Here is a 23,361-nt window from a genome sequence, read left to right on the forward strand (position 1 = left end):
ATAATGACTGTGAGTAGTAGAGGAAAAGACACACGCAGGCAGGAAACAGGATTTAGCAAAAGAGGCCACACTAGCTAAAATAGGAAAGGATAGGACAGGATACGAAGTGGTCAGTATTAAAATCCTTCCAAAAATATCCACAGCAGAAAATACAAAACTCCACCATCTAACTAAAGATGTGGAGCGTATATCTGCAACTCCAGAGAATCCAACAAGACTGAGAAAACACTGACACAGTCTAAGCTGGACAAGAGAAAACAAATGAATAGCACAGAATATAAGCACACTGCATGTGTGCCACAGAAAAAGAAACAGACACTTATCTTTGCTGAATTGTCAGCTAAGCAGGAGAAGCCAGACAGAGATCCAACACTTCACAAGAAACATTGACAACTGGAAAGGACTAATGAATCCTGCACACCTAAATATCCCAGTCAGAACTGCAATTAGCAGATACACCTGGCCAGGACTGCGACTCAGAGACAACTGCATTCCCACCTACAACCACTGGAGGGAACCCAAAAGCAGAATTCACAACAGTACCCCCCCCCCTTGAGGAGGGGTCACCGAACCCTCACCAGGGCCCCCAGGACGATCAGGATGAGCCAGATGAAAGGCACGGACCAAATCAGCAGCATGGACATCAAAGGTAAAAACCCAAGAATTATCCTCCTGGCCATAACCCTTCCATTTGACAAGGTACTGAAGCCTCCGAAAAACGAGAATCCAAAATCTTCTCAACCACATACTCCAACCCTCCATCAACCAACACAGGGGCCGGAGGATCAAGACAGGCAACAACGGGCACCACATATTTCCGCAATAAAGATCTATGGAAGACATTATGGATAGCAAAAGGGTCCGGAAGCGCCAAACGAAAAGACACCGGATTAATAATCTCAGAAATCTTATAAGGACCAATAAACCGAGGCTTAAACTTAGGGGAAGAAACCTTCATAGGAACATGACGGGAAGACAACCAGACCAGATCCCCAACCCGAAGCCGGGAACCAACACACCAACGACGGTTAGCAAAACGTTGAGCCTCCTCCTGAGACAACACCAAATTGTCCACCAGATGAGCCCAAATCTGCTGCAACCTGTCAACCACAGAATCCACACCAGGACAGTCAGAAGGCTCAACCTGCCCAGAAGAAAAACGAGGATGAAAATCAAAATTACAAAAGAAAGGCAAAACCAAAGTAGCTGAACTAGCCCGATTATTAAGGGCAAACTCGGCCAATGGTAAGAAGGCCACCCAATCATCCTGATCAGCAGACACAAAGCATCTCAAATAAGTCTCCAAAGTCTGATTAGTTCGCTCGGTCTGGCCATTTGTCTGAGGATGAAATGCAGAAGAAAAAGACAAATCAATGCCCAGCCTAGCACAAAAGGCCCGCCAAAACCTAGAAACAAACTGGGAACCTCTGTCGGACACAATATTCTCCGGAATACCATGCAAACGAACCACATGCTGAAAAAACAACGGAACCAAATCTGAAGAGGAAGGCAATTTAGGCAAAGGCACCAAATGAACCATCTTAGAGAACCGATCACAAACAACCCAGATAACAGACATCTTCTGGGAGACCGGAAGATCAGAAATAAAATCCATTGAAATATGCGTCCAGGGCCTCTCAGGGACTGGCAATGGCAAAAGCAACCCACTAGCACGGGAACAACAAGGCTTGGCCCGCGCACAAGTCCCACAGGACTGCACAAAAGAACGCACATCACATGACAAAGAAGGCCACCAAAAGGACCTACCAACCAAGTCTCTGGTACCAAAAATGCCAGGATGACCAGCCAACACGGAACAGTGAACCTCAGAAATCACTCTACTAGTCCATCTGTCAGGAACAAACAGTTTCCCCACAGGACAGCGGTCAGGTTTGTCAGCCTGAAATTCCTGAAGAACCCGTCGTAAATCAGGGGAAATGGCAGAAAGGACCACCTCTTCTTTCAGAATACCGACCGGTTCTAAGACCTCAGGAGAATCAGGCAAAAAACTCCTAGAGAGGGCATCAGCCTTAATATTCTTAGAACCCGGATGGTACGAGACCACGAAATCAAAATGGGAAAATAACAAGGACCATCGAGCCTGTCTAGGATTCAGCCATTTGGCAGACTCGAGGTAAATCAAATTCTTATGATCGGTCAAGACCACAATACGGTGCTTAGCTCCCTCAAGCCAATGTCGCCACTCCTCAAATGCCCACTTCATAGCCAACAACTCCCGATTGCCGACATCATAATTGGGTTCAGCAGGCGAAAACTTACGGGAAAAGAAGGCACACGGTTTCATCAAGGAACCAACAGGATCCCTCTCAGACAAAACTGCCCCTGCTCCAATCTCAGAAGCATCAACCTCAACCTGAAACGGAAGAGAAACATCCGGTTGGCGCAACACCGGAGCAGAAGTAAATCGACGTTTAAGCTCCTGAAAGGCAGAGACAGCCGCAGAGGACCAATTCGCCACATCAGCGCCTTTCTTCGTCAAATCGGTCAAGGGTTTAACCACGCAAAAAAAAAAAATTAGCAATGAAATGGCGATAAAAATTTGCAAAACCCAAAAATTTCTGAAGGCTCTTCACGGATGTGGGCTGAATCCAATCATGAATGGCCTGAACCTTAACCGGATCCATCTCTATAGACGAGGGAGAAAAAATAAAGCCCAAAAAAGAAACCTTCTGCACCCCAAAGAGACACTTAGATCCTTTCACAAACAAAGCATTGTCACGAAGGATCTGAAATACCATCCTGACCTGTTGCATATGAGAGTCCCAATCACCAGAAAAAATCAAAATATCGTCCAAATATACAATCAAGAATTTATCAAGATAAGTCCGGAAGATATCATGCATGAAGGACTGAAAAACAGATGGAGCATTAGAGAGTCCGAATGGCATCACAAGGTATTCAAAATGGCCTTCAGGCGTGTTAAACGCAGTTTTCCATTCATCACCCTGTGACGGGGTGTACGGCAGAGCAGGAAGGGACAACAGGCCGAGGGACGATCCAACAAGATTTATTAAAGCAGGGAGCATACAACATCAAATATCCATAATGTCCTTCAAGTCCACCAGAAGTCCACAATAAGTCCAAGTAAAGAAACAGATCTGGAGGTGCTTTCCAGTAATCCCGCACCCGATAAACAAAACAATAGTCCTTCCACGAGTCAAACAGAACAGATTCGGGGGCACCTCCCAATAATCCTTGTGCCAGCTAACAAAGCAATAGTCCACACGAGTCCAAGGGATCCCAAAACAATCTCACGAACGACGAGATATGTCCTCAGCTCAAGTCTCGCCCCGTTCGCTTCCGCAGTCCCAGATGGGCGTGGGGTCTTGCCTCAGCTAAGAATCCCCACTCCTTCTCCTTCAAGGATCAACTCACATCTGATCTCAAAATAAGAATGGATTGTCTGCGCTCCTGGGATCCGCCCATGAAGGGGGGTAGGGGTCACACCTTCTATTCAATGGTTGGGTCCACCAGAAGATTCTAGACTGGTGGGCTCCACATAGTCTATGTAGTATGTACATTTGACTAGCCACCTGCTGTGATGAAGAATGGCTATTCTTTCACTAGTGATGTTGACAAAGCTTAATTACATTATAGCTTAGAGCTGCAAGTATTGGGGGAAGGAGACATATTGTTACAGGTGAACTCCCAGCACAAGAAAATACATAAATTACAGCTAATAGAAACCAGAGAACAGTTAAATACATCAAATGGCATATTATTCGAATACAGGACAGGGCAAAAGTACATATCATGACAATCCCTTCCCCTCCCAATTTGTGTACGTACTAGGGACCTCTACAGGTCGCTGGTTAAGTACACACAGGCAGAGCGTAACTTACATGTGGCTTCATGCAGCCACGAATTGGCATCGTAGCTCTCCCACATCATTGCCCAGGAGAACATCTGCAGGCAGACCACCCATCAACCCAACCACACATCGCCTGACCCCAAAACCAAAGTTCAGATCCACAGTGGCTGTGGGAATAGTCCTCCATTGTCCACCAGCCAGTTCAATGACAATCCCAGGTCCTCGATGGATTGCCTCAGGCCGAACCACTCGGGGATCAGCCAGTGCGAGGAAAGCCCCTGAGTCACAAAATCCAATAAGTCTCTGTCCATCCAGCACGACCTCCTGCAAGTGCTTACCTCGATGAGCAGAAGTCGTCATAGCTGCGGGTCGCACACCATAAACTCCTAGTGGTGCAACATGGGTGGGTGAGGCACTAGGCCAGTCCTCACGTAGTGGTGACACGTCGTCCTCCATGGCACTTGGCTGTACATAATTAATAATACGACTGGGTACAGGATTAATCCTCATTTGAACAGCTGGGCAGGAGGCTTGCAGATGCCCCGGCTGTCCACATCGATAGCATCTGTGCTGGGTCTCACTCCATCCAAGGCGTCCTCTTGGGCGAGGGGTAAGGGAACCTGGAGGCCGGTCCCCACCTGAAGGTGCTGTAGGGTTTTGAGGACGACTCCTCCATGGGCTGGCTGGGCATGAGGCCTGCAGATGCCCCGGATGCCCACAACCATAACACTTGCGCTCTGCTACTTCCTCTCCTCGTCGTATTCCAGAAAACGCAGTAGAAGCAACTGGAGGCACATTTACATGGGTATCAGCATGAGGTGGTGGCTTAGAGGAACGGGGAACAATAGGGACAGAAGAACAGGGGGCCACCGGTGTTGTGGAGCTGGTAGGCCTCTCTCCATCCTCCAACAGAACCCTCCACTGAGGCTTGATGGTGAGAGCCTCATCAGCTAGAGCTGCAGCTTCCTCCACAGTGGCTGGTCTCCTCTCACGCACCCATTCCCGGATCTCAGCAGGGCACTTGAAGTAAAACTGCTTTTTTAGGATAACCTGGAGGAAGGTCTCCCAGGTTAAGGCCTTCTCTGCCTCCAGCCAGCGATGACATATTTGTTTGAGTCTGTGGGCATACATCTTGAAAGACACTTCCTCATCACAGGCTAAAGTACGGAACTGAGTTCTGTAAGTGTCTGGGGTAACAGCATAATGTTCTAGAATAGTCCGTTTAATCTCTGCATACTCACAGTTCCCCTGAGGGTCCATAGCTCTATAGGCTGCGGCAGCTCCACCCTCTAAGAGCCCCACAAGATGTCGGACTCGGTCCCTTTCCGGGACTTCCATTAATCGACACAGATGCTCAAAGTCCTGGAAGAAGCCTTCAATGTCGCCTGCAGCCTCATTAAAGGGCTTGAAGTCTTTGCGGGACACTCTAGGGAGTTCCCTCATGGTGGGTGCTGGGGTTAGAGTCTGTCTGGAGCTTCTAGCTGCTTCCAAAGCGATCTGCCTCTCCAGCAGTGCCATCTCCTGAGCTCTGTGATTGGCCTCCCTCTCCCTCTCCTCGGCTCTTTGAATGGCTTCCCTCTCCTCGGCTCTGTGAATGGCCTCCCTCTCCTCGGCTCTGTGAATGGCCTCCCTCTCCTGAACTCTGTGAATGGCCTCCCTCTTATCGTCTATGGTGGCCTCTTCTCCCAGCAATGCCAACTCCTCCTCGTACCACACAACCCACTGACTTTTTGGGGTATTTACCTCCGGCTGCAGTCTTTCCTCCATTTGATGTGAGGATCCTTCCTCAGTGTCATCTTGCAGGCGAACTCCTTCCAAAGCCTCAATTAGCTGCTCCTTGGAGAGTCCTTTAAAACGGACTCCTACTTCACGGGCCTTTGATTGTAGGCTCCCCAAAGACCAGTTCTTGTACTCTGCGGTGTTGGTTCCCGATGTTGGGCCATTGTCCTCCATTCCTTCTGCTCTGATCCCTCTGCTGCCAACGAGTTTGTGACGGGGTGTACGGCAGAGCAAGAAGGGACAACGGGCCGAGGGATGATTCAACAGATTTATTATCAAGAACGCTGGAACAACACATGCAGGTAGATCTACTGCTTAATACGAACAAGATTATATGCCCCCCGAAGGTCAATCTTCGTAAACCAACTAGCTCCACTAATCCTAGCAAACAAATCGGAAAGCAAAGGTAAAGGGTATTGAAACTTGACCGTGAGCTTATTCAAGAGGCGATAATCAATACAGGGTCTCAAGGAACCATCTTTTTTAGCAACAAAAAAGAACCCCGCTCCCAAAGGTGAAGAAGATGGTCGAATATGCCCTTTCTCCAAACATCCTACTGAGGCGCGTAGCCGGTGGCCGGAACACCGAGGAAGTAACTGACTCCAAGCATTACTTCAAACAGCGGCAGGACAGTTAATTATAGGTTGGCTGTCTACCATATATCAACTAAGAAGACATAGGGGCAAGCGTGGAGAGGGGCGTCTCTAGGGTCCCAGAATAGCTCAGAGCCTTCCCGTCAAACGGGTGCGTCCTATCCAGATAAACTTGGGGGACGGAGAGAGAGAGAAAGAACGAATACGAAAGTTGTGAGGACTATCCCGAATGCTCAGCAGGGAAGAACTACAACACACAGGCGCTAGTGGTAGGCACTGATTTCCACCTGCAAAGGGAACTCTGGATGTGCCTTCGGACCGGCCAGTCTCAGCCAGCCCTGTTAGCGGTGCTCTGGATTGCGGATCCCGAAGCCTTCAGTAAAAGGTAAAGAGACTGCAACCCTGTGTCTTCGTTATTAACCGCGCTTCACATCATCACCACCTACACCACTGGGAAGCCCTGGGGATATACTTCACCTGTGGGAAGGTATACCATCTAGCTGCCATAACACCACCCCAGTGAGCCCCAAGCAGCGTCGGTCATCCTGACCGAATACCACAGGTGGTGTCACGAAACCTTGGCCGACTTTCATCACTTTTCATTGGACGCCACTTAGCAGGGTCACGGACCGGGTTCAGCCACCGTGACAACCTCAGAACCGAGACAGAGAGGACCGGTATCGAGAAACCCGCAGCCCTGCGTCTGGGGGCGCTCCAACTTGGCGTCACGAACAGGATCGTACTTAAGCCTGAGGAATCAGGTTATGTGTGCCTTGGAACTGTGTTGGAATTGTGCTTGAACTGTGATTTATTGCAAAGACTGTGCATTGCTAATTGCCGCAAAGATTCCCGCCAAAACCGCCGCCATTACAGCGCCACGATGAGCGCAGGAGAAGAAGAAGGGCGTGGAGTTGTGGGCGTGAACGAGCTGAGAAGCAAGAAAAGTAATGGTCGCCCAGTCTAAATATTCTTTTGTCTTGAGGACGTGTCTGTCAGCGGCCGAGGTCCGCCACCTAATTCTGTACGGCGGGCGGAGACCAAAGAAACGAAACTATGACTCAGATGGAGCGGAACGGGAGAGCAGAGAAGGCCTACAAAAGAGGATGGCCCTGCCTAGATCCCCATCACCGGAGGATTATACCGGCATGCCGCCGTTGGAACAGATCGAGCCCTGGGGGCTGTCCGCGGAGCCTCCGCTGCCTGCACCAGATCTGGCGGCAACCCCGGAGGAATGGCGTGGCCCCGACAGAGTCCCCACCTGTGAGAGAGCTCGGTGTCCCGACCGATAGGGAGTCGGTATTCCGCCGACCCTGGACCCGACCTTCATCATGGCTGGCGGAGCCCCGGAGTCCTCATCATCAGGCCCAGGATCACGTGAGTGAGATCTTGGTCCCTTCCCCTGGGGTGTCAATCGGAAGCATCTGATTGCAGAATATGCCGGAGAGGTGGAGCGGGAGGTCCACGGTGAGCTGTTGGATGGGTCCCTACCGAAATGGGGAGTGGTGATTGTCTACCAGCCCCAGAGGGGAAAGGGTTTTGTCCAGGAGATCGGGTCGTCAATAAGGGTCCACATCACCCGGGAGGAGGTGGAGTCCTGCCTGCGTGGTGACAGTAAAGGTCCCGTCCTGATGCTGGGGGATGCAGTAAGCTACCGCCGATACCAAAAGGGCCACGGCTAGTGGGCCGCCGTCTTAGCCGTCGTCAAGACCTTAGAGGAGAAACTTGCTGAAGCGGCAGCAGCCGCCGCTGTCGTCCCTGGAATCGTCCACTGGACTCACCAGGCGCACCTGGCGCCGGGAGCAGACTTTGATGCAGGCCTTCCCAAACCACAGAGGCCTTCCTGCCCGGTCAGGCCCTGGTGGAAACCACCAGAGCAAGGATGAACCCCGAAACCACAAACATGTATATAGTTAACTGTTTCCTGCTCTTTTGCTGTTAAACCCGTCCTGGGTTATTTCTTAAGTGGATCCCTTTGTTGACCCGGGATCCCTATTGTTTTACATTTTTCTTTGCACAAGTTCATCAGTGTTCCAAAGACTGCCGAATCATGGACGGTGAATGATTCACGAACTGGTTTTGTAAATAGTTCGCACCTTCTTTAAGGTGCCCTCTACTGGTTTTACAAGGAAAGAAGACTTTGCGAAGAAACGATCCCTGATGACGACGTGGAAGTTTCTTGTGTCTTGCAGTTCCTTAGTGACTTGGCGATTGTTTGCACTACCTCAAAGAAGACTGATTTTTCCTCTTAAAGAGAATGTTACTTGTTGCCTTTTGATAGTGTTGCTTTAAGTAGTAAGATAGTAATAATGTTTACATAGTAGATGACATGTAGCTAGAGAGCTAGAAAGTGAACCCGTAGGGGTTAGTGAGTCTGAGAACCATAGAGAGATGGTTGATAGATCATTGCTGTGAACCTAGAAGAAGAGAGGCAGTAGGCCCGGACGAATAGCCAGGCAGTCCTGCATATGTGTGACGTCAGAAGAAATAAAGAAAAAGTTAGATTTGTACTGTAACGTTTTATAGTAAGCCTTTATTGGGTTCAGCTCATACGCCCTTAAAGGAAAAGTTAAATTATTGTTCAAAGATTTGCACTTAGTAGAATACCCGGTTGGGTAATAGAAATTACTTATAGTAGAAGATTAGAATGTTATTTAAGATACTCAAACATGTTTCTGTTTGTAACGTTCAAGCGACCTCACCTCCCATAAAGGGAAGTATTGTAATGTTTACATTGTTCAAAGCATTTCAAAAATTTTGTATGTCTTTTTCTAATATCTATTGTTGTTCTTCTTTTCCCAGTCCGGGAGTACTGGATTTAACCGGGGGAGAGTGCAGCGCCCCAGAGTCCTGGTCGTTGCAGTAATGTCGCTCTGCCAGTAAAGGGAGTGATGTTATGTCTGATTGCACTAAAGGAGTTCACCTGACCAGGTATCATAGTCACACATTACACTTCACACTCCGGCCACCAGGGGGAGCAAAATGCACTATGTATTAGGCCACTCCTCACACTGGTAAAACTGGGGGTCGGATAGGAAGTTAGGACAGAACGCAGCATGGGAGAGCTCCAGGGAGGACCTGTCAGGGGTGGGTTCCTGGCAGGTACCTAGCAGAAAGAGTAGAAAGTGACGGAGCCGCGCCTGCACTACCTTGTGGTGGCATCCTAAGAAAGGACACAAAGAGAAGGTAACTGACTCCAAGCATTACTTCAAACAGCGGCAGGACAGTTGATTATAGGTTGGCTGTCTACCATACATCACCTAAGAAGACATAGGAGGCAAGCGTGGAGAGGGGCATCTCTAGGGTCCCAGAATAGCTCCAAGCCTTCCCGTCAAACGGGTGCGTCCTATCCAGATAAACTTGGGGGACGGAGAGAGAGAGAGAGAAAGAACGAATACGAAAGTTGTGAGGACTATCCCGAATGCTCAGCAGGGAAGAACTACAACACACAGGCGCTAGTGGTAGGCACTGATTTCCACCTGCAAAGGGAACTCTGGATGTGCCTTCGGACCGGCCGGCCTCAGCCAGCCCTGTTAGCAGTGCTCTGGATTGCGGATCCCGAAGCCTTCAGTAAAAGGTAAAGAGACTGCAACCCTGTGTCTTCGTTATTAACCACGCTTCACATCATCACCACCTACACCACTGGGAAGCCCTGGGGATATACTTCACCTGTGGGAAGGTATACCATCTAGCTGCCAGAACACCACCCCAGTGAGCCCCAAGCAGCGTCGGTCATCCTGACCGAATACCACAGGTGGCGTCACGAAACCTTGGCCGACTTTCATCACCTTTCATTGGATGCCACTTAGCAGGGCCACGGACCGGGTTCAGCCACCGTGACAACCTCAGAACCGAGACAGAGAGGACCGGTATCGAGTAACCCGCGGCCCTGCGTCTGGGGGCGCTCCATATTCATTTAAGTGCCTATTTAAATCTCTTAGTGGCCCGTGGGATTGATTGCATATGACAATGTAGTCCTTGGACAAAAAAATGTTGTGCGCTGGTTTAGGACAATGATTAAATTGACAAAATCTGAAAAAATTTACCACAAAAATAGAATAAAATAAATAAAAAAATTAAAGATTTAGAAGAGTGTGAACTCAGTGGGAAAAGAAAACATATATATACTGTATATATAGTATTAATAGGCCTAATAATTGTTGGAATGCATCCTTTCGCATTTTTCGGCATGCAACCTCCAGGTCTTTGGCAGTGGGGACAAGAAAATAAGGTCTACGCCTGCATGATGGTCTACTTCCTGAGCAACATGATTATATTATTGTATATATATATACACACACACACAGTGGGTAGAGAACGTATTCATAGCCCCTTAAATTTTTCATTCCTTGTTTCATTGCAGCCATTTGGTGAATTCCAAAAAGTTCATTTTTTTCTCATTAATGTACACTCTGCACCCCATCTGGACTGAAAAAAACAGAAATGTAATAATTTTTGCAAATGTATTGAAAAAGAAAAACTGAAATATCACATGGTCATAAGTATTCAGACCCTTTGCTCAGTATTGAGTAGAAGCACCCTTTTGAGCTAGTACAGCCATGAGTCTTCTTGGGAATGATGCAACAAGTTTTTCACACCTGGATTTGGGGATCCTCTGCCATTCTTCCTTGCAGATCCTCTCCTGTTCTGTCAGGTTGGATGGTGAACTTGGTGGACAGCCATTTTCAGGTTTCTCCAGAGATGCTCAATACGGGTTTAGGTCAGGGCTCTGACTGGGCCAGTCAAGAATGGTCACAGAGTTGTTCTGAAGCCACTTCTTTGTTATTTTAGCTGTGTGCTTAGGGTCATTGTCTTGTTGGAAGGTGAACATTCGGCCAAGTTTGAGGTCCAGAGCACTCTGGAAGAGGTTTTCATTCAGAATATCTCTGTACTTGGCCGCATTCATTTTTCCTTCAACGACAACAAGCCAACCTGTCCCAGCAGCTCAAAAACACCCTCATAGCATGATGCTGCCACCACCATGTTTCGCTGTTGGGATTGTATTCGGCAGGTGATGAGCAGTGTCTGGTATTCTCCACACATACCGCTTAGAATTATCACCAAAAAGGTATATCTTAATTTCATCAGGCCAGAGAATCTTATTTGTCATAGTCTGAGAGTCCTTCATGTGTTTCTTAGCAAATTCTATGCGGCTTTCATATGCCTTGCACTGAGGAGAGGCTTCCTTTGGGCCACTCTGCCATAAAAGCCCAAATAGTGGAGGGCTGCAGTGATAGTTGACTTTGTGGAACTTTCTCCCATCTTCCTACTGCATCTCTGGAACCTAGCCACAGTGATCTTAGTGTTCTTCTTTAACTCTCTCACCAAGGCTCTTCTCCAACGATTGCTCAGTTTGGCTGGACGGTCAGGTCTAGGAAGACTTCTGGTGGTCCCAAACTTCTTCCATTTAAGGATTATGGAGGCGACTGCGCTTTTAAAGACCTTGAGTACTGCAGAAATTCTGTTGTAACCTTGGCCAGATCTGTGCCTTGCCACAATTCTGTCTCTGAGCTCCTTGGCCAGTTCCTTTGACTTCCTGATTCTCATTTGGTCAGACATGCACTGTGAGCTGTGAGGTCTTATATAGACAGGTGTGTGCCTTTCCAAATCAAGTCCTATTAGTTTAATTAAACACAGCTGGCTCCAATGAAGGAGTAGAACCATCTCAAGGAGGATCACAAGGAAATGGACAGCATGTGACTTAAATATGAGCGTCTGAGCAAAGGGTCTGAATATTTATGACCATGTGATATTTCAGTTTTTATTTTTTATTAAATTTGCAAAAATTATTACATTTCTGTTTTTTTCAGTCAACATGTGGTGCAGAGTGTACATTAATGTGAAAAAATTATTTTTTTTCAATTTACCAAATGGCTGCAATGAAACAAATAGTGAAAAATTTAAAGGGGTCTGAATACTTTCTTCACCCATTGTATTATCTATCTATCTATCTATCTAGATATTCAGTATATATATATATATATATATATATATATATATATATATATACACATATATATATACACACACACATATACATTGGTGAATATGATTAACCCCTTAGTGACAGAGCCAATTTGGTACTTAATGACCGAGCCAATTTTTACAATTCTGACCACTGTCACTTTATGAGGTTATAACTCTGGAACGCTTCAACGGGTCCCGCTGATTCTGGGTTTGATTTTTCATGACATATTGTACTTAATGTTAGTGGTAACATTTCTTTGATATTACTTGCGATTATTTATGAAAAAAACGGAAATATGGCGAAAATGTTTAAAATTTTACAATTTTCAAACTTTGTATTTTTATGCCCTTAAATCAGAGAGATGTGTCACGAAAAATAGTTAATAAATAACATTTCCCACATGTCTACTTTACATCAGCACAATTTTGGAAACAAAATTTTTTTTTGTTAGGGAGTTAAAAGGGTTAAAAGTTGACCATCAATTTCTCATTTTTACAACACCATTTTTTTTTAGGGACCACATCACATTTGAAGTCATTTTAAGGGGTCTATATGATATAAAATAATGAAGTGTGACACCATTCTAAAAACTGCACCCCTCAAGGTGCTCAAAACCACATTCAAGAAGTTTATTAACCCTTTACGTGCTTCACAGGAACTGAAACAATGTGGAAGGAAAAAATGAACATTTAACTTTTTTTTGCAAACATTGTAATTCAGAACCATTTTTTTATTTTCACATGTGTAAAAACAGAAATGTAACCATAAATGTTGTTATGCAATTTCTACTGAACACGCCAATACCCCATATGTAGGGGTAAACCACTTTTTGGGCGCACCGCAGAACTTGGAAGTGAAGGAGCGCCGTTTGACTTTTTCAACGCAGAATTGGCTGGAATTGAGATCGGACACCATGTCACGTTTAGAGAGCCCCTGATGTGCCTAAACAGTGGAAACTCTCCACAAGTGACACCATTTTGGAAACTAGACCCCTAAAGGAACTTATCTAGATGTGTGGTGAGCACTTTGAACCCCCAAGTGCTTCACAGAAGTTTATAACGTAGAGCCGTGAAAATAAAAAAATCGCATTTGTTTACACAAAAATGATCTTTTCGCCCACAAATTCTTATTTTCACAAGGGTAACAGGAGAAATTAGACCACAAAAGTTGTTGTGCAATTTCTCCTGAGTACGTCAATACCCAATATGTGGGGGTACACCACTGTTTGGGCGCACCGCAGAGCTTGGAAGAGAAGGAGTGCCGTTTTACTTTTTCAATGTAGAATTGGCTGGAATTGAGATCAGACGCCATGTCGCGTTTGGAGAGCCCCTGATGTGCCTAAACAGTGGAAACTCCCCACAAGTGACACCATTTTGGAAACTAGACCCCTTAAGGAACTTATTTAGATGTGTGGTGAGCACTTGAAACCCCCAGGTGCTTCACAGAAGTTTATAACGTAGAGCCGTGAAAATAAAAAAAAAAATCACATTTTTTCTACAAAAATGATCTTTTTGCCCCCAAATTTTTATTTACACAAGGGTAACATGAGAAATTAGACCACAAAAGTTTTTGTGCAATTTCTCCTGAGTACGTCAATACCCCATATGTGGGGGTAAACCAGTGTTTGGGCGCACCGCAGAGCTTGGAAGAGAAGTGCCGTTTTATTTTTTCAATGTAGAATTGGCTGGAATTGAGATCGGATGCCATGTCGCGTTTGGAGAGCACCTGATGTGCCTAATCAGTAGAAACCCTCCACAAGTGACCCCATTTTGGAAACTAGACCCCCAATGGAACTTATCTAGATGTGTGGTGAGAACTTTGAATGCCCAAGTGCTTCACAGAAGTTTATGATGCAGAGTCGTGAAAAGAAAAAATATTTTTTTTTCCACAAAAAAGATTTTTTAGCCCTTAAGTTTTTATTTTGACAAGGGTAACAAGAGAAATTGGACCCCAAAAGTTGATGTCCAATTTGTCCTGAGTATGCTGATACCCCATATGTGGGGGTACACCACTGTTTCGGCGCATGGCAGAGCTCGGAGGTGAAGGAGCGCCGTTTTGGAATGCAGACTTAGATATAATGGTCTGTGGGCGTTATGTTGCGTTTGCAGAGCCCCTGATGTACCTAAACAGTAGAAACCCTCCACAAGTGACCCCATTTTAGAAACTAGACCCCCCAAGGAACTTATCTAGATGTGTGGTGAGAACTTTGAATGCCCAAGTGCTTCACAGAAGTTTAGAATGCAGAGTCGTGAAAAAAAAAAAAATTTCCACAAAAAATATATTGTAGCCCCCAAGTTTTTATTTTCACAAGGGTAACAAGAGAAATTGGACCTCAATAGTTGTTGTCCAATTTATCCCAAGTATGCTGATGCACCATATTTGGGGGTAAACCACTGTTTGGGCGCACGGCAGAGCTCGGAAGGGAAGGAGCGCCGTTTTGGAATGCAGACTTAGATAGAATGGTCTGTGGGCGTTATGTTGCATTTGCAGAGCCTCTGATGTACCTAAACAGTAGTAACCCCCCACAAGTGACCGCATTTTGGAAACTAGACCCCCCAAGGAACTTATATAGATGTGTGTTGAGAACTTTGAATGCCCAAGTGCTTCACAGAAGTTTATAATGCAGAGTCATGAAAATAAAAAATATTTTTTTTTCCACAAAAAAGATTTTGTAGCCCCCAAGTTTTTATTTTCACAAGGGTAATAGGAGAAATTGGACTCCAAAAGTTGTTGTCCAATTTATCCCGAGTACGCTGATGCCCCATATGTGGGGGTAACCCACTGTTTGGGCGCACGGCAGAGCTCAGAAGGGAGGGAGCACCATTTGACTTTTTGAGCGCAAAATTGGCTGTCGTGTTTGGAGACCCCCTCATGTACCTAAACAGTGGAAACCCCCCAATTCTAGCTCCAACCCTAACCCCAACACACCCCTAACCCTAATCCCAACCCGACCCATAATCCTAATCACAACCCTAACGATAATAACAACCATTACCCCAAAACAACCCTAATGTCAACCCTAACCATAACCCTAATCAAAACCCTAAATCTAACACAACCCTAATCCTAATCTCAACCCTAACCTGAAACCTAACCCTAATCCCAATACACCCCTAATCCCAACCCTAACCTTAACCCTAATCCCAAACCTAACCCTAATCCCAAGCGTAACCCTAATGCTAACCCTAATCCAAACCCTAACCCTAATCCCAACTCTAACCCTAACTTTAGCCGCAACCCTAGCCCTAACTTTAGCCCCAACCCTAGCCCTAACCCTAAATTTAGCGCCAACCCTAACCCTAGCCCTAACTTTAGCCCCAACCCTAACCCTAGCCCTAAGGCTACTTTCACACGTGCGTCGTTTGGCATCCGTCGCAATCCGTCATTTTGGACAAAAAACGGATGCTGCAAATGGATGCGTTTTTTGCCCATAGACTTGTATTGCCGACGGATCGCGACGGATGGCCACACATCGCGTCCGTCGTGCACTGGATCAGTTGTGTTTTGGCAGACCATCGGCACAAAAAAATGTTCAATGTAACTTTTTTTGTACGTTTGCGTCCGCCATTTCCGACCGAGCATGCGTGGCCGTAACTCTGCCCCCTCCTCCCCAGGACATAGACTGGGCAGCGGATGCGTTGAAAAACTACATCCGCTGCCCACGTTGTCCACAATTTTCACAACGTGCGTCGGTATGTTGGGCCGACGCATTGCGACGGCCCCGTACCGACGTAAGTGTGAAAGAAGCCTAACCCTAAATTTAGCCCCAACCCTAACCCTAAATTTAGCCCCAACCCTAACCCTAAATTTAGCCCCAACCCTAACCCTAAAATTAGCCCCAACCCTAACCCTAGCCCTAACCTTAACCCTAAATTTAGCCCCAACCCTAACCCTAACCCAAGCCCTAACCCTAACTTTAGCCCCAACTGCTTTCTCCTGCCGGCCGGCAGATGGCGACAGATGGCGGGCGCACTAAGCATGCGCCGGCCATTTTGTTTCCCAAAGAAGACGCCGGCGGCCAGGAGAAGAAGCAGGAGGACCCAGGGACACCGGTGAGTATAATAGGGTCCCTGAATCCCCCTATTTCTCTGTCCTCTGATGTGTGATCACATCAGAGGACAGAGAATTACACATCGCTTTTTTTTTTTTAGGTCGCCGGTAAACAGTTAATTACCGGCGATCGCAAAACAGGGGTTGGTAAAACCGACCCCGATCATGTTCTTTGGCATCTCGGCTACCCCCGACAGCCGAGACCCCAAAGATCCTCCCGCTGCCGGCCGGCGCACTGCGCATGCGCCCGCCATTTTTTTGCCGGAAAAAGATGGTGGCGCCCATTGGGAGCCACGAGGAGCACCGAGGGAGACAGATGAGTATCGGGGGGCTTTCTGGGACCCATTTTCTCTGTCCTCTGATGTGCGATCACATCGAAGGACAGGGAAATTAAAAGGGAAATTGCGGTTTTTTATTTTTTTTTTTTGCGATCGCCGGTAAACGGTTAATTACCGGCGATGGCAAAAGCGGTGTCGGTAAAAACCGACCCGAATCATGTTCTCTGGAGTCTCGGCTACCCCCGGCAGCCGAGACCCGGGAGAAAAATCGGACTCTGGGGGGCGCTATTTACTTTTTCTGCAGCGCCGTTAATTAACGGCGCTGTGGTTTAAGTACCCTTAACTGCCACCGTTAAAAGGGATATCGGCTGTCGTTAAGGGGTTAAAGTGGACCCATCACCTGAACATCTTCATGAGGCACAAGGAGACTGAAAGACTGAAATGTAAAACTTTTCTCAACTATATTTAACTAGAAAAGCTAAAAAAAAACTTGTCCAATTTAGTGAAAAAGGCTTTGGTCCTTTAAGAAAGGGAGACTGAAGAACATTCCAGTGGCACTCTTCACTGTATCACTATTTTGACAGCTGTGTAAGACGTCCTACTTCACAGATGATAGATACCATTGTGTGGATAATAGTCTGCAATTTGGAAACACAGAGAAAATCTGTGCTGGTGTCTTCACGCTGGATTTAGTTATAAATGTAAGATGGAATTCCTTTCTATTATGCAGCAGCGGCAGGAACAGAGGAGCAGGCTAGAAAAGGCAGCAGTGGTAAACTGTGTCACAACCTTTTCCACAATGTGTTGTGGTTGTGACTTCTATGTATAGTATATGGTGGTAGACCCAGATGAACTCCAACTTTATACTTTTCTAGAAAGTTAACCCTTTACATGCAGCTATGTCCTCCTCAGGCAGATTAAGGTTTTATAAGCAACTAAATTCCCCTCTTGCAGATTAACCCTTTTTATGCAGCTGTATTCTTTCCTACTATCTGGCCTGCATAAATTAATTCACCATGTTTGTGATTTTTTTGTGAGTCTAAGGTAAAGATTAGTAAACTGAATTTCAAATTATATTCAACAGAACAGCAACTTTGTAAAATAGCAAAACTGCCCAATTCCTCACAGATCTGAGCGAAAGAGTCAATTTTCCATTCGGATGCGTTATATTATATTATCATCCCCCTCTATCACCATTAGTATCTTCCAGAGAAAGGAATCTCTCCAGATCTTGATAGGCCCCTAAAAAGCAATCTTGCATGACAGATTTAAACTTAAAAATAGATGAATTTAAAAGAAAAATTAACAAGAGAGTATCTCAGATTTTTCAACTTTTCGTATTAAAAAGAATCTATCACATGGAACGAAAATACAGTCTGATCTACAGGCAGGCATGTTAAATTGCAAATGCTAAACAGATTAAATGTTTAGTTTTGAGGGAAAATATTCAGTATAATTTGTATTTTATTTATTGAATCTCTGCTTATTTTGGACTTAATAGTCACGAGGGCAGTCCTAAACAGAGGTTATCAGTGTTCTCTGTACCAGTGTGAATACCGAAATAGCTGTCTGTCACGGACTAGAATTGCTTATTTGGTGCTTAAACCCCAGACTGAGCTGGGATTTCAATGAATAAGATGCAAATTATACTTAATATTTTCTTACAAACAATGTATCAGTTTCTTCAGCTCTTTCTGCTCTATAAGGATGTGTTTCCACAGTCAGTAAACGCTGCGGGTTTGATGCTGCGTTCGTCCGCAGTGCCAAACCCCCAGCGGCCAGATGTTACAGCATAATGGATGGGATTTGAAGAAATCCCATCTCCACTATGCGTGTCGGAACACCTCCAGCTTCACCGCAGAAACGGACATGCGGCGAGTCTTTCAAGACCGCAGCATGTCAATTTAAATTTCCCGTCCAATGTAATGGGAGCGGTGATTCTGCTCAGTTCAGTGAACACATGCAGAATCACCTGTGTTCAAAAGCCAGAAGCTTTGGACGCAGCACAAGTCCATTGCGACCAAAGTGCTGCCGGTTCCTGACCATGGAAACATACCCTAAGGCTATGTGCACACGTTGCGGATTTTGCTGTGGATCCACAGCGCATCCATGAGTTTACAGTACCATGTAAACCTATGGAAAACAGAAACCGCTGAGCCCATGCTGCGGAAAAAACGCACGGAAACGCAGCTGTTTACATTCCGCAGCATGTTAATTCTTTGTGCGGATTCCAAAGCGGTTTACACCTGCTCTTCAATAGGAATCCGCAGGTGTAAAACCTCAGGTGAAATCTGCACAAAATCTGCACAAAATCCGCATAAAATCCACGGTAAATCTGCAGGTAAAACGCAGTGCCTTTTACCTGCAGATTTCTCAAATCCACTGTGGAAAAATCCGCAGACCTCAAAAATACGTGTGCACATAGCCTTAATGCTCTAAATACATTCCACAGCATCTAGAGGGTAACAGATCCCTTTCCTGTAAGTAACAGCTAATGTTTGGACTGCTTGGACCTAAAAATTACATACTAAGTATGGTTTTACATCACACAATAGGAACCCCCCAGACACATTTTATAGTCATGTGCATAACTACTGGTAATTTGCTGTAAAATCAAAATAAAACATTATGCACCTTGTACATTTTCATGTCACAATGCATAATTACAGACAAAGCATACAATGTTTATTGTGTGAATTCCAGAAACTTAGGGAACTGTACAACAACATCACAATAACAACTAACTACATTTTCCTGTTTGTCTTCAACCAATTATGGCAAGTACTTGCAAATGTCATTTTGGCATCTTTTCTGGCAAAAATGCACATCATTATGGCATCGCAATAATATCTACTATTTTAGCATTTAGTAAGGTAACACCATGTAGTGCCCAAAAGAAAACATGGTCTCGTTGAAAGGTTCCGCTGAGTGATCTAGGATCTGTTGAGGTCTCACATTGAAAAACGTTGTAATAAATAAGTAAAACTTGCTATTGGTTAACCCCAATTCTAAAAATGCAATTGTATTAAAATGTCAATGTTAGTCGTTCATAGGTACTGTACTTATGAAGAGCATTGCTACCATTGCCAAATAGGTGAATTCTTGAGGTTTTAAAGATACATTAGCAAAAATATTTACTTACACGTTTTTCTTTTGTCCTTCGGGAGCTCTGGGCTATGTGTCTTTTCAGTTACTTATTTCCTTGGCCTTATGTTGAGCGAAGAAGAACACATATCAAATAGCACCAAAGTCCAAAGCTGTGTCAGCGATCGGGAAGAACCCTTAGTGATTCCCACTTCCCTGTATTGGGTCACTTTGTTTAATAAAGTAATATATAGTCACTAAGCCGTCATTCCAACTACAGGGGCCACCTTCTCTATAACTGACATTATCTGTCAATGAATGTCATATATTATCTAGATGGTTTTAATTATTTAGTTTATTATGTATAACTACTAATGATTAAAATTGCTTATCAACCACTCTTACAGCAGCAATTTCTTGTGACTGTTCTACGCAACCAATATCTCAGATAACAGCCTCTTCTGCATGTAATCTACTCTTTCTTGTGAATTGTAAAACCACACCCCAGTTGATCATTGATCTTATTTTCAAATTGTTGTCCATAAACGTCCAGATAAAGCTTGCTTAATAATTTTCTTTTTCTACAGATGTACCATAACCATTAACCCCTTCATGACCCAGCCTATTTTGACCTTAATGACCTGGCCGTTTTTTGCAATTCTGACCAGTGTCCCTTTATGAGGTAATAACTCAGGAACGCTTCAACGGATCCTAGCGGTTCTGAGATTGTTTTTTCGTGACATATTGGGCTTCATGTTAGTGGTAAATTTAGGTCAATAAATTCTGCGTTTATTTGTGATAAAAACGGAAATTTGGCGAAAATTTTGAAAATTTCGCAATTTTCACATTTTGAATTTTTATTCTGTTAAACCAGAGAGTTATGTGACACAAAATAGTTAATAAATAACATTTCCCACATGTCTACTTTACACCAGCACAATTTTGGAAACAAAATTTTTTTTTGCTAGGAAGTTATAAGAGTTAAAATTTGACCAGCGATTTCTCATTTTTACAACGAAATTTACAAAACCATTTTTTTTAGGGACCACCTCACATTTGAAGTCAGTTTGAGGGGTCTATATGGCTGAAAATACCCAAAAGTGACACCATTCTAAAAAATGCACCCCTCAAGGTGCTCAAAACCACATTCAAGAAGTTTTTTAACCCTTCAGGTGCTTCACAGCAGCAGAAGCAACATGGAAGGAAAAAATGAACATTTAACTTTTTAGTCACAAAAATTATCTTTTAGCAACATTTTTTTTATTTTCCCAATGGTACAAGGAGAAACTGAACCACGAAAGTTGTTGTGCAATTTGTCCTGAGTACGCTGATACCTCATATGTGGGGGTAAACCACTGTTTGGGCGCACGGCAGGGCTTGGAAGGGAAGGAGCGCCATTTGATTTTTTGAATGAAAAATTGGCTCCACTCTTTAGCGGACACCATGTCACGTTTGGAGAGCCCCCGTGTGCCTAAAAATTGGAGCTCCCCCACACGTGACCCCATTTTGGAAACTAGACGCCCCAAGGAACTTATCTAGATGCATAGTGAGAACTTTGAACCCCCGGGGGCGTCACAAATTGATCCGTAAAAATGAAAAAGTACTTTTTTTTCACAAAAAAATTCTTTTAGCCTCAATTTTTTTCATTTTCACATGGGCAACAGGATAAAATGGATCCTAAAATTTGTTGGGCAATTTCTCATGAGTACACCGATACCTCACATGTGGGGGTAAACCACTGTTTGGGCACATGGTAAGGTTCGGAAGGGAAGGAGCGCCATTTGACTTTTTGAATGAAAAATTATCTCCATCGTTAGCGGACACCATGTCGTGTTTGGAGAGCCCCCGTGTGCCTAAACATTGGAGCTCCCCCACAAATGACCCCATTTTGGAAACTAGACCCCCCAAGGAACTTATCTAGATGCATATTGAGCACTTTAAACCCTCAGGTGCTTCACAAATTGATCTGTAAAAATGAAAAAGTACTTTTTTTTTCACAAAAAAATTCTTTTCGCCTCAGTTTTCATTTTCACATGGGCAATAGGATAAAATGAATCCTAAAATTTGTTGGGCAATTTCTCCCGAGTACGCCGATACCTCATATGTGGGGGTAAACCACTGTTTGGGCACACGGCAGGGCTCGGAAGGGAAGGCGCGCCATTTGACTTTTTGAATGGAAAATTAGCTCCAATTGTTAGCGGACACCATGTCGCGTTTAGAGAGCCCCTGTGTGCCTATGCATTGGAGCTCCCCCACAAGTGACCCCATTTTGGAAACTAGACCCCCCAAGGAACTTATCTAGATGCATATTGAGCACTTTAAACCCCCAGGTGCTTCACAGAAGTTTATAATGCAGAGCCATGAAAATAAAAAATAATTTTTCTTTCCTCAAAAATGATTTTTAGCCTGGAATTTCCTATTTTGCCAAGGGTAATAGGAGAAATTGGACCGCAAATGTTGTTGTCCAGTTTGTCCTGAGTACGCTGATACCCCATATGTGGGGGTAAACCACTGTTTGGGCGCACGGCAGGGCTCGGAAGGGAAGGCACGCCAATTGGCTTTTTAAATGGAAAATTAGCTCCAATCATTAGCGGACACCATGTCACGTTTGGAGAGCCCCTGTGTGCCTAAACATTGGAGATCCCCCACATATGACCCCATTTTGGAAACTAGACCCCCAAAGGAACTAATCTAGATGTGTGGTGAGGACTTTGAACTTCCAAGTGCTTCACAGAAGTTTATAACGCAGAGCCATGAAAATAAAATAAAAATTTTATTTTCTCTAAAATGATTTTTTAGCCTGCAATTTATTATTTTCCCAAGGGTAAAAGGAGAAATTTGACCCCAAAAGTTGTTGTACAGTTTCTCCTGAGTACGCTGATACCCCATATGTGGGGGTAAACCACAGTTTGGGCACATGTCGGGGCTCGGAAGTCAAGTAGTGACATTTTGAAATGCAGACTTTGATGGAATGCTCTGCGGGCGTTACGTTGCGTTTGCAGAGCCCCTGATGTGGCTAAACAGTAGAAACCCCCCACAAGTGACCCCATTTTAGAAACTAGACCCCGAAAGGAACTTATCTAGATGTGAGGTGAGCACTTTGAACCCCCAAGTGCTTCACAGAAGTTTATAACACAGAGCAGTGAAAATAATAAATACGTTTTCTTTCCTCAAAAATAATTTTTTAGCCCAGAATTTTTTATTTTCCCAAGGGTTACAGGAGAAATTGGACCCCAAAAGTTGTTGTCCAGTTTCTCCTGAGTACGCTGATACCCCATATGTGGGGGTAAACCACTGTTTGGGCACACGTCGGGGCTCAGAAGGGAAGTAGTGACTTTTGAAATGCAGACTTTGATGGAATGGTCTGCGGGCGTCACGTTGCGTTTGCAGAGCCCCTGGTGTGCCTAAACAGTAGAAACCCCCCACAAGTGACCCCATTTTGGAAACTAGACCCCCCAAGGAACTTATCTAGATATGTGGTGAGCACTTTGAACCCCCAAGTGCTTCACAGACGTTTACAACGCAGAGCCGTGAAAATAAAAAATCATTTTTCTTTCCTCAAAAATGATGTTTTAGCAAGCAATTTTTTATTTTCTCAAGGGTAACAGGAGAAATTGGACCCCAGTAATTGTTGCCCAGTTTGTCCTGAGTACGCTGATACCCCATATGTGGGGGTAAACCACTGTTTGGGCACATGTCGGGGCTCGGAAGTCAAGTAGTGACGTTTTGAAATGCAGACTTTGATGGAATGGTCTGCGGGCGTCACGTTGCGTTTGCAGA

General features: G+C 44.9%; 1 protein-coding gene across 1 annotated transcript in view; it reads right to left on the minus strand.

Moving 5' to 3' along the window:
* Window positions 1-19,877, minus strand: part of SLC28A1 (solute carrier family 28 member 1) — a 200,717-nt gene extending 180,840 nt beyond the window's left edge. The window contains exon 1 of the mRNA XM_069765557.1: window positions 19,640-19,877. The gene's annotated coding sequence lies outside the window, so the exon portion shown is untranslated. The remainder of the gene's footprint in view (window positions 1-19,639) is intronic.
* Between the last annotated feature and the right edge of the window lie 3,484 nt (window positions 19,878-23,361).

Source organism: Ranitomeya imitator, chromosome 4, assembly GCF_032444005.1.
Source record: "Ranitomeya imitator isolate aRanImi1 chromosome 4, aRanImi1.pri, whole genome shotgun sequence".
Lineage (NCBI taxonomy): Eukaryota > Metazoa > Chordata > Amphibia > Anura > Dendrobatidae > Ranitomeya > Ranitomeya imitator.